This window comes from Sturnira hondurensis, unplaced genomic scaffold (genome assembly GCF_014824575.4).
Source record: "Sturnira hondurensis isolate 20B ecotype Veracruz unplaced genomic scaffold, ASM1482457v3 Scaffold0013537, whole genome shotgun sequence".
NCBI classification, from domain to species: Eukaryota; Metazoa; Chordata; class Mammalia; order Chiroptera; family Phyllostomidae; genus Sturnira; species Sturnira hondurensis.
Genome location: NW_028086168.1, coordinates 1,470,502 through 1,483,220, shown reverse-complemented (window position 1 = coordinate 1,483,220; position 12,719 = coordinate 1,470,502).

The following is a 12,719-nucleotide window of genomic DNA, read 5'->3' as shown; positions in this document are numbered from 1 at the left end:
TGCATACATGGAGTTGGAATATAATCTGAGTTTTGAAAAAAATTAATACCCGTGATGCCATTCGATCATTCAGTAAATGTTTCCTGAGCATTTGCTATGTGCCAGCCATTGTTTGGGCTCTGAGGACAGTTGTCATCCAGTTCCCCTTCTAGTAAGGGAGCAATGCAGATAACCAAACACTCATGAGAGAGGATGTCAGATTAAGAGGTGAGGTGGGGGTGAAGACATAGTAACAGGGGCTAAAGCACAGTGTGAGAATGCATTTGGGAGTGTGTTGGACTTAGGGTTTGGTGGTGGTGCATGGGAGCCTCAGTTGGCCTGGTAAGACCTTTACTTCAGTGACAAGGAGTAACCACTGAAGGTTTTTGAAAAACACTATAATATGGTTGAGTCAGAGTTTGGAAAGGGGACACAAAGTAGTTACAACTGTCCCTGGCTGGTGTGGCTCAGTGGATTGAGCGACAGCCTGCGAACCAAAGGGTCACTAGTTTGATTCTGTGTTAGGGCACATGCCTGGGTTGCAGGCCACGTCCGCAGTAGGGGGCGCACAAGAGGCAACCACACATTGATGTTTCCATCTCTTTCTCCCTCCCCCCTCTCTAAAAGCAAACAAATAAATAATGTTTTAAAATTCTTTACAAAATAACAATAAGTAATATTTATTGAGTGCCCACTGTGTGTCAGGCATGGATAATTCATTCTAAGGACTTTGCAGTTAACTCTACCTGATGGATACTATTGTTCTTGTTTCTATTGTTATAGTTGAAACTGAGACACAGGGAGATTAGTTTGCTCAGGATCACACAGCTGATAATGTTTGGAAAAAGCTCGGGAGCCCTTCTTAACTACTAGTCTATATCCCTTTCAATGATGCCTGACTCCTACTTACGGTCTGGTTGAAGAGTTAGGATTGGCACACTCAACACAGTCAGGAAACAGATGCAGGGCCTGTAATAAAGCACTGAATTTGGTGGGTGCACTTTACTTAAGTTCTTTCTTTAGCTGGCCTTCAGAAAAAAAGATTAAATCATTCTATTGTTTTTATTCTATTTATTCCATGTGTGCTTTTTATGTCATAAAGAACATACTAATGACAATAACAACAGAAGAAATCAGCCACAGTTTCACTTTTATTGGAGAACCATAATGTTTTCCATTTTTAATTTAGTATCCAAGCAACTGAAACTTTGTAGTCCCTGCATGAGGATACATATATTGCCTGACCAGGGATCAAACCTGCAACCTTTTGGTGCCAGGGACGACACTCCAACCAGTGGAGCCACCCGACTAGGGAACAAGTGGAATTGTTACCAAGATTCGTTTCCTTCCACCTCTGGCCTCTCAGTGCAGGTGGCCCCCATGCCCAGGGCTTACTAGCTCTCATTGGAGAAGCAGGGTCCCCATCTTTGCTATGTTGACAGTGAGCTTTCAGCGTTCCAGCCCAGCTAGGCCCTGATTATCCAAAAGGCAATTTTGTTTTAGAGGTGTTGAAACAATAAACAGAAAAAGCAATGATCTGCAGAGAGATTTGGTTTATTTTTCCAAGAACACCACTAAACCATCTACTCTTACCCTGGCAGTCGCCTCCCATGGTATGGAGAAATTTCTTCTTACTTCCATCTTCACATCATTGCACTCCTGATTAAGTCCAGCAGGTAATTAAAAAAACAAAAGTCTCTTTTGGCAGTTGCTGAAAATAGGTGGGATGGGAGTGGAAAGGCTTGCTGGCTGACCCACATTTGTGACTTCTCAAGGCTGCCAGGCTGGCCTTTCCAGTCCTCCTTCCGTCTTACTCCTCCCTCCTTCCTCAGGACTTTTAACGTCAGAGAATGGTGGTCTTTGCAATTGGACAGTGACTCTCTATCAGGAGGGCTTACATCCGTTGTGAGGTTTATTTGCCCTGGGAAGTTGCTACTATTGCCTGGCTTGTAATTGGGTAACTTTGTGGCCTGGGGAAGAGAGGGGGAGGTGGTCCAGCCTTTTGTTATCTCCTGATTCATGACTCATTTACCATATGTGCGCATGACAGGTTGGCCTCCTTCCCCCCTCCCACTGTGTCCTGGATTGCACAAAAGGTACACGTGCAAAGCAGGACACCTCTGCTTAACCCCCTCTGTACAACCCTTAAAGCCTACAGGTATACTGAGTAACCTTTCTTCCCTTAAAATATCAGGGGGAGCCTCGTTTCTTTAAAAAACAAAACAAAGAGCCACAGAAACCCTCATAAACTGCCAAGCTCGATGACAAAGGCTCCAGTTAGCAGACAAGCTCTTGCCCTTCTTTCTGTAACTTACAAATTGTGTGGTTTTGCAAATCGGGCAACTTCTGCAATCAGGCTAATGGTGTGCATTTTCAGAGCAAAGCATGTTTTGGGTTCAGAGATGACTCAGGATTGCATTGGAACTTGCTGCGTGGAGATTTCTACTAAGGGGAAAGCTTGTGGGAAATTTGGAGGTAACTGTGAAGCCCCCTGATAATTATGGTAGGAACTTCTATCTTTGTAAATTACTTTTGTTTCTGGGGTAATTTCCACATGCTCAAACTTCCTTTTTTTTTTTAACCTCACCTGAGGACATATTTTTCACTGCTTTGAGATAGAGGAAGGGAGAAAGAAACATGGATGTGAGAGAGAAGCATCGATTGGTTGATCCCATATGTGATGTGCCCCACCAGGGAAGGAACCCGCAACCTAGACATGTGCCCCACCAGGAATCCAACTTACAACCCTTCAGTGATGGGATGATGTTCCAACCAACTGAGCCACACCAGCCAGGGCTTGAATAATTGTGGGTCTTTTCAGGTATTTTCTTTTTTAAAAAGTGTGGGTTTTTGTTGTTGTTGTTGTCTGTTTGTTTGTTTTTTTAAAAGATTTTATTTCTTTATCTTTAGAGGGGAAGGGAAGGAGAGAAGTGTCAATGTATGGTTGCCTCTCGTGAGTCCCCTGCTGGGAACTGGCCTGCAACCCAGGCATGTGCCCTGACTGGGAATCGAACCGCGATCGTGTGGTTTGCAGGCCCGAGCTCAATCCATTGAGCTATACCAGCCAGGGCAGTATTTTCTTGAACAACCACCATGAACTCAGTACTGTGTATTGCACAGAGTAGGTATATACACTTGCATTATCTTTGTGTCCATAATTGGCTAAAGTGTTTTAGTGCTCATTCTCTGCCAGGTACTGTTTTAAGCGCTTTACATATTTTAATTATTTTAATATTCACAATGATAGATGTTTACAGATGACAAAACTGAAGTACAGAAAGGTCCAGTTACTTGCAGTAAGCGGTCTTTAAGACACCTCCTCCTGGTGTCCTTCCCTGTGCAAAACCCCTTCCTTGAAGTGAGAGCTGGACCTACTGACTCATTTTAAATGGACAAAATATGGCCAAAGTGATGGAATGTCATTTCCAAGATTAGGTTACAAAGAGACTAAGACTTCTGTCTTTCTCTCTGCCTGTCTGTGAGCCTTCTCTGTGGGTGAAGTCAGTTGCCATGTTGGGAGGAGCCCCATAAAGGCCCACACTGCAAGGAAAACAGCTCCTACCAATAGCCAGCAAAGACCCTAGGTGTAGCTGACAGTTGGATTGTACTCGTGTGAGACCCTGAGCCAGAGGACCCAGTGACAGCAGAGCTGAGCTGACACACAGAAACTGTAGGATAATCAGTGTTTTTTGTTTTAAGCCACTAGGTTTGGGGGGTAATTTGTTACACAGCAATATATAACTAATAGACTTGTGTAAGGTCCAAAAGCTTGTCTGTAAAAAGAATTGAAAATTATAGGTCCTCTACATTTTTTCCTCTTAAATTATTTTTTATTATAATGCTACTTAAGTATAAGAAATACATCTAGGAATACAATTGTTCTGATTATTGTTGTATGCAGCTATAAAAATAAAAAATTGGGAATACCAACATATCCAGAATCTTGCTTTTATTACTTATTCTGATTTAAATTCACATTTTAAAGTATATTTTATTGATTATGCTATTACAGTTGCCCCAATTTTTCTCCCCTTTATAACCCTCTGCCCCACACTCCCCCACCCTCCAGCATTAACCCATTCCTCTTAGTTCATGTCCATGGGTTGTCCATACAAGTTCTTTGGCTTCTCTGTTTCCTATACCATTCTTAACCTGCCCCCGTCCATTTTATGGCTACCAATTATGCTTCCTATTTCCTGTACCTTACCCTTCCCATTCTCCCCCTCTCCCTCCCTACTGATAAATTTCCATGTGATCTCCATTTCTATTATTCTATTTATGTTCTAGTTGTTTGCTTAGTTTTTGTTTTCTTTGTTTTTCTTTTTATTTTAGGTTCATTTGTTGATAGTTGTGAGTTTGTTGTCATTTTACTGTTCATAGTTTTTGATCTTCTTCAATTTCTTAGATAAGCTCCTTTAACATTTCATATAAGAAGGACTTGGTGATGACGAACTCCTTTAACTTGTCATTATCTGGGAAGCACTTTATCTCCTCTTCCATTTCAAATGATAACTTTGCTGGATAGAGTAATCTTGGATGTAGGTCGTTGCCTTTCATGACTTCAAATACTTCTCTTCAGCCCCTTCTTGCCGACAAGGTTTCTTTTGAGAAATCAGCTGACAGTATTAAGGGAACTCTTTTGTAGGTAACTGTCTCCTTTTCTCTTGATGCTTTAAGATTCTCTCTTTATCTTTAATCTTGTATAACTTAATGATAATGTGCCTTGGTGTGTTCTTCTTTGGGCCCAACTTCTTTGGAACTCTTTGGGCTTCCTGGACTTCTGGAAGTCTATTTCCTTCATCAGATTGGGGAAGTTTTCCTTCATTATATGTTCAACTAAGTTTTCAATTTCTTGCTCTTGTTCCTCTCCTTCTGGCATCCCTGTGATTTTGGATAAGTCTTTAACAAGATGTTAAAGTTGTCCCAGAGGTTGTTAAGCCTCTATTCATTTTTTTGAACTCTTGTTTCTTCATTCTGTTCTGGTTGGATGTTTATCTTTTTGTTCCAAATTGCTGACTTGAGTCCTGGTTTTCTTCCTGTTACTGTTGGTTCCCTGAATATTTTGCTTCATTTCATTTTGGGTATCTTTCACTTTCTCTTTCATTTTGCAACCATATTCAGTCGGTTCTGTGAGCATTTTGATCACCAGGGTTTTGAACTCTCCATCAGATAGATTGGCTATCTCCTCATCGCTTAGCTCTCTTTCTGGAGTTTGCTCTGTTCTTTCATTTGGGCCATATTTCTTTGTCTTGGTGCACTGGTCTGGTTGGTCTGGTGTTCTTAAATTTCTTAAATTTTCTTAAATTCCTTGGTTGTTGGAGTTCCATGCAGTTTGATTTTCTGGCACTTCTGGTTGTTTATTGATTTTAGATTGGTTGTTATCCCCCTTTTGGTTGTGTGAGGAAGTGAAGGGTTTCTACCTACACCTCCATCTTGGCCAGAACTTGTAAGGTTTCTTTTGAGAAATCAGCTGACAGTTTTATGGGAACTCCTTTGTAGGTAACTCTCTCCTTTCCTCTTGCTGCTTTTATGATTCTTTTTTATCTTTAATCTTGCATAACTTAATGATAATGTGTCTTGGTGTGTTCCTCCTTGGGTCCAATTTCTTTGGGACTCTCTGGGCTTCCTGGACTTCCTGGAAGTCTATTTCCTTCATCATATTGGGGAAGTTTTCCTTCATTATTTGTTCAAGTAATTTTTTAATTTCTTTTTATTTTTCTTCTTCTGGTACTCCTATGATTCGGATGTTGCAACGTTTAAAGTTGTTCTGGAGGTTCCTAAGCCTCTCCTCATTTTTTTTTTTTGGAATTCTTACTTGTTCATTCTGTTCTGGTTGGATGTTTATTTTTTCCTTTTGTTCCAAATCATTGATTTGAATACCAGTTTCCTCCCTTTCACTGTTGCCTCCCAGTACATTTTGCCTTATTTTGTTTTGTGTAGCCTTCCTTTCTTCTTTCATTTTGCAGCTGAGCTCAATCAATTCTGTGAGCATCCAGATTACCAGTGTTTTGAACTTTGCATCTGATATGCTGTCTATCTCCTTGTTGCTTAGCTCTTTTTCTGAAGTTTTGATCTGTTTTTTTCATCTGGGCCGTATTTCTTCATCTTGGGGCACTTATTATGTTGTGAGTGGATGGAGTCTTAGGTATTTGCCAGGGTGGGGCAACCCTCATTGCTGCTTTGTGGTGCTGTCTTGGGGGCGGGGGTGGTCAGAGAGGAAACAATGCTGCTGCTTGCTCCGCTGTAACCCCACTTTCCAACAAACTCTCCTGTGAGACTGGGAGTTTCTCCTGCCATCTCAATCCCCACGGTATTTTCTAGTTTGAAGTTTTGGATCTTCAGTTTCCTGATAAGCCAGTCCCGTCTCACTTGCACTGTCCGAAGCTGTGCCACATGTCCTCTCTGCATGGCTGCCCATCTCCGCCCCTCCTACCAGGCTGGACGAATGTCTCTCTGACTCCTTGGTTGTCAGTGTCATGCAGTTTGGTTTTCTGGCACTTGTGGTTGTTTATTGTTTTTAAATTGGTTGTTATCTTTCTTTTGGTTGTACAAGGAGGCAAAGCGTTTCTACCTATGCCTCCATCTTGGCCAGGACTCTCTAAATTAATATTTTTAAAACGATAATTTTATGTGGTGGAAGCTGTGCCAAAATGAAATCATTGTTTAGTTTGGAAACAATGTTGATGTGTACCAACAGGAAAATGAACTACATAAGCCATCCCACAAAATCTTCTGCAACTCGGAAAACTAACTGCTCTATTAAAAAAGCAAGCTGTGACCGGGAAGCCTCCCCAAAATCTCATTTATGTAAAAGGAGCCAAAACAAACTATTTCTTTATAGGCCTAAAGGGCATAGGAAGGCCTGGAAGGAGATAGTGAGCTGATGACAGTGATGGATTCTGGAGAGGGGAGTGTGGATGAATGTGGGGAGCTGTTGCCTTGCATTAATATTATCCATATCTCTGTAGTTTCTTTTTCAGTCTTCTCTCCCTTTTTTGAAATAAGAATTTATTCATGTGTTCCTTGAGTACATAGTTTTAAAAAAAGTGTCATCCTTGTTTTTCTGGCATTATTTTAGAGTGGGATTTATTAGCTGTAAGGTTGGTGCCCAAACGAGTGACACATAAAAGACCAGCCAGCCAACAGAGGTGGTCCTGGTCCTTGCACTCCATGGAAAGGTGCAGAGCTTTAATCACGTCTTTGGGTTTGGGAAGGTCCATGTTGAAACTGGCACTTTAAAAAGAGTGACTTAAAGGCAGGATGTGAGTATAACTTGGAGACCCTGGAGAGCAGGAACTAGACAGGCTGGGGGGCTTGGTGCTTCAAGGAAGGCTTCCTGGGATTTTTGGCCATCAGCTGACCAAGGGCAAAGATTTATTCAGGTAACAGTGTCACATTTGGAGGCCAGGGATAAAATCAAACCCAGGCTTGATTTATCAGGGTGCAGTCCAGAAGGGGAATCATGTCAACGATAGTTCACCTTTACAGTGCTTACCATACAGCCGACACCCTTTAAAGCACATTGATTTAATCCTCATAAGAACCCTGTGAACCATTCTATAGATGAGGAAAGTAAGGACTTTGGAGGTCACACACCTGATAACAGGGCAGAACCAGGATTTGGATCCGGATGGTTTTCATTCTAGCACCTGTGTGCTTAACAACTTGGCTGTCCTGCCAGAAATCCTTCTGAAAATCTAATACCGTGTGATAAATGCCACGATAGAGTTAGGAAAAGAGAGGAGGGTGAAATTTGTGCTTTCTAGGTAAGTATGGGGAAGATATCAAGGAAAAGGGACATTGTTTGACTTTGGTCTTGAAGGAGGAGTAGGGGCGTGACAAGCAAAGAAGGCGGTCAGAGTGCAGTCCAGAGACAGGGAGCAGGCCCGGTGAAGGCGCAGGGCTCCCAAACCTCCCATTTACGCGTGGGAGTCTTCTGTCCTCTCTCCCTCACGTTCCACCCGAATCAGACCCCTGCTCTCCTCCTCCTCCTTCCGAATTAGCTGTTGATCTAGAGTTAGAGACCCGTCATGCAGTTCTCCCAGGACTGTTTATTCTAAGATGTCTCCCTTGGGGAGACAATATTTAGTGCAAAACTTTGTGAAAAATGAAGAAATGGGAGAGAATCCCAGATGTTCTCCCCATTGTCCCCGTGTCCCTGGGCATGATCTAGATTCCCCAGGGGGCCTCATCCATGCAGAGCTCAGCACAGACTGTGGGCCACTGAGAACCAGCAAGACTGACATAACCTTGAGGCCTGAAATATTACATTCCTCTCCTTCAATATCAGTTTTGTCAGATTAAAAGTCCAGTAGCAGGCTGTCATCGAGCCTGAGAAAAGAGAAGGTAATAAAAAGGAGAATCTGACTCCCCAATGGAGAGCAGATGATTTTTAAAACTTTTCTATGACTGTGCTACAGAAATTCAGAAACAGGAGAAAAGCCTATGCAGGTATCCAAAGCCCATTTCTCCACACTTCCCACAGACATGCTCCTTCCCCTTCGTTTTTTTCCTGGACTTGCTGAGTGACCCATCACTGCCCCTGTTTGCCTGACTAGGACTCCTGGATTGATTCTCACTTCCCCTGGCACTGGCTCAGCCTAGTTCTGTCTCTCGAGCTCCCACAACCTGCCTCTCCACCACCACTGCTGCCCTGCCTTCCCTGAGGCCCTGCAGAAGGCCCAGGGACTGGCCTCCTGAGACCCTGTCGCTGGCCTTCCTCCTCTAGGACTCCCTTTGCTGTCTCTCAAGAACAAACAGAAATAAACCTGGCAAATGAGTGTCTGGATGTCCTATAACGAGTGATGGCATGTAAACCCTCTACCTTACTGTTGCATTCTCCAGTTGTAAAAGTAAGTGCTTACTTACGGTGAGACCTGCTTTGGGTTAGGTCAGCCTGGGTTCTTTTGCTTGTACAAGATGGAACTTATTCCAGACTAGTCCAGGGGGTTCACATGGAAGACAAGGGTGGGTTGTGCTAGCAAGCCTTGACATTTGAATCAGAAAGCCTCCAGGATGAGGCAGCATGTATTCTCCAATTGTTTCTCATAAAGAATATTTTCTTCCTCTTCCTGCAAGCTGGCTCTCACTGCTGCTCATAGCCCAGGGACCAATGTAGCCAGCCTGCACATTTTGAGTTTCTGGTTCTCTCTGTTCCAGCTCTCTCCCCTGAGGGGTGAGGAGGCACTGCCAGGTCTCAGCCTCCAGCCCAGGTCTCAGGAGAGAGAATCTTCTAATTGGCCTAGCTTAGGTCAGCTGATTATTCCCAGTCCAATCAACTAAGGCCAGGCTGGTGGCTCACTCAATGCAATTTGGCTTCCAGTGCTTCTCCCCTACTTTCTCCCTCCATTCCATTGCATGGAAACTGGGTGTGTTATGGAACCATACTCCCTGGCTGAGTCTGTCTGTTTCTGTGTTTTATGGGACTTGGGAAGGTTCCTTAAGTGTAGAATCTCAGTGTCTTCACTTAGAAAACAGGGATAACAGTACTGGCCTGTAGCAGGCATCTGTAGTTTTCTTTGCCCAGCATCCATTACCATTTCAGAAAAATGCTTTCCAATGTCACTTTGGGGGAACACTCTGTGTGGTTTGTGTAGGATTGATCCCACCTCCTAGCTTGGGAACACACACATGACCCTGGCCGTGGCTACCCATTGAGCACCTTCTTCAGGACAGTTGACTTCCATCTGTTGGAAATTGTTGTAGTTCACATAGAGACCTATGATATCTGGAATGAATGGTGCTTCCTTACAGGTGGTGCTGCCCTACTGCACAAAGTGCTTTGACCTTGGCCAGTTAAAAGCCGTCTACCCTCTTGTCACAGATCGGGGGAAGGGAATTACCCAAGCTAGGCCAATGGGAGGTAGTTGTACCACATAAAAAGTCTGTTTGAGATTAATGCCAAGACAGTGGGGAAAATTGCTGAGAGATGGAGAGAGCCATAAATGTGAGCTACTTGATCCAGCTATGCCTGAAGTTGTAGTGTTATCTGTGGAATTTATCAGTTACATTACCTAATAATTGTTGAGGGAGGCAGTCCCTCCATGGATCCCTCTCACTCCTATACACCATACTAAGTGTGCTAAGAACACAAGGATCTGAGTGTTGGGCCATTTATTGGGCCATTTATTGGGCCATTTCTCATAGTTATGTTACAGCAAGCAGTCTTTTTTATGTTTTTTTGGTTACCATTTAACCTCCTTATACTCCCCTCCCACCCACAATCACCACACTGTTGTCCATGTCCATGAGTCCTTTTTCCCTTTTGCTGGATCCCACCATGCCCTAACTCCCCCTTACCCCATAGCCATCACCCTGCTCTCTATCTACACAGCAAACAGTCTTGAAGGATGAAGTGATGTCTGCCTGCAAGATAAAGGGCAGGCTTTCTTATTGCTTGTTAGAGAAGCGACGGCTTTCCCAAGCTCTGTATTCCTCAGCTGTGATGCAAACCTACTCTATGCAGAGCATCCATCTGAGTCATACTGCCTCACCTCTGAAGGGCTCGGGGTCCAGGGAACCACAGTAAATATGCTGATGCTCATGCTGCTTGTCGGGCCGCAGTGGGTCGGGAGTTTTGTGCCCCCTGCCAGCATGGGCATGAAATAGTGACAGGCTAACTTATCAGCTTGTGAGTAGGGTAGATTCACACCAAACCTGGCAATAATCCTCTCTTCATTTTTGTTTCTTAAGCCAGAAACAGTCGAGATTCTGTCATTTGTAACAAAAAAAGTTCTAGCAAATTGTCTTCACGTCAGTTGAGATAATGTATGTGAAAACTTCTAATCTGTGCTGGGTTGCCAAGTGTGTGTGGTCCTGTAATAAATAGACTGTTTTGTTAAACAACTTAATTGAGGTTTAATTGACATAAGATAAACCACACATATTTAAAGGGTACAATTTGGTAAGTTTTGGGTTATGAATGCACCAGTGAACCTTTGCCACAACTATGATAATAAACCTAAAGATAGATTATTTTTCCTTTTATCCCATTTTAAAAACATTTTCATGGAGATATTAAAATATACACAATGGTAGAGAAAGCAGTATAATAAACTCCCAGTTCCTATCACCATCATATCAATATTCACCCATTCTTGTTTCATTTACTTCCTTCCCAACTCCTTTTTTATTTTGCTGGAATATTTTAAATCAAATTCCAGATATGATCTCAATTTACACATAAATACTTTAGCACATATCTTTAACAGATAAGGACTTTCTTCTTGAATATAACCACAATAACATTATCACATCCAACAAAATTAACAATATTTTTTCATATTATCTAAGAGATAGTCTCTGGTATTTAGTTTCCCCAAATGACTACAAAATTATCTTTTTACAGTTCTTTTTACAAATGGAAATTTAAACATGGTTCACAGATTGCAGTTGGTTAATATACCCCCTAAAAATTCTTTAATCTATAAAAGTTTCTCTTCCCTATTATTTTTCCTTACCATTTATTTGTTGAAGAAACTGAGTCATCCATGTAGAATTTCACAGACCTCAATTAGGCTAATTTTACTCTTTGGTGGAGAGAGGCCTTCCTGTGTTTGTTGTATTTCCACGACAGTGGGAGTCAGCACGAGAGCTGTACTGTCCCCGGGGCAAGCGCTAGACACGTGTGGTGGTGAGCATTTTAAATCTGCTTTATCCAAACTGAAATGTGCTGTAAAGGTAAAATACACACCGTATTTCAAGGGCTTACCATGAAAAAAGAATGTGGAAGATGTTATGGATTTTATACTGGTTACATATTAAACTGATAGTAATTTGGATATTTTAGCTAAATAAAATATATTTAAAGGTCTTTTTTTACCTCTTTAAACGTGGCTGGCTACTAGAAAATTTTAAATCATACATGTAGCTTATATTATTCTACTGGACAGTGCTGATCTAGAGGCTTAATTAGAATCAGATTTATAGTTGTTTTCTTTTTTGACAAGAGTACTTTCGAGGTGATGTGGTGTGCCTTCTTGTGCCATATCTGGAGACACGTATTATCCAGCTGCCCTGCTTTTAATGATGTTAACAATGATTAGTGGTAAGAAAGAGCGAAGCAGGTCCTGATGGGAGTGGGCCTGGCACGCACAGCTAAAACCTTGGTGTTCTCCCCTTGAACGTCAACAGTTTCACAGACCAACATCACGCAAGGCCACTGTGTGACCGCCATGGAGCATGAGAAACACAAAAACTCCATAATCACATCTGAGTTTATATAAAAAGAACACTGTCCAGGGCAAGGGTTTACAGGAACAAGTACAAAGGACACATGGACAAAAACAAGGCGGGGGGGAGTGGAAATGGGAGGGAGGTGAGGAGGGCTGGGGGGTGGGCTGGGATGGGAGTAAAAGGCAGAAAACTGGACTTGGACAACAATTAAAATTAAAAACTAAAAAAAAAGAACACTGTCCAAACCACAGAATTCCCCTCTTTATGGGCTAATGTGAGTAGTGATACTTCTTTACCAGTTACAGTTTTAGCTCCACTTTATTCCTTCTGCCTTTTAAATGAGAATTATGAAAACACTCAGTAACAGAATCACCTTGCTTCCTGATAGCATCCCATAGAGAGCAAAGCCCTATTTACTCGAACTATTCTTCCAATCATTACCACGCGCCCAAATCTTACATGTCCATCCTAACACCTGTCCACTGCGACCTCCATGGCTCCCTCTGGAGGATGTTCTCCCTTGTCATAATGAGTCAATGAACGCAACTTTGTTTGACTGCAGGTGT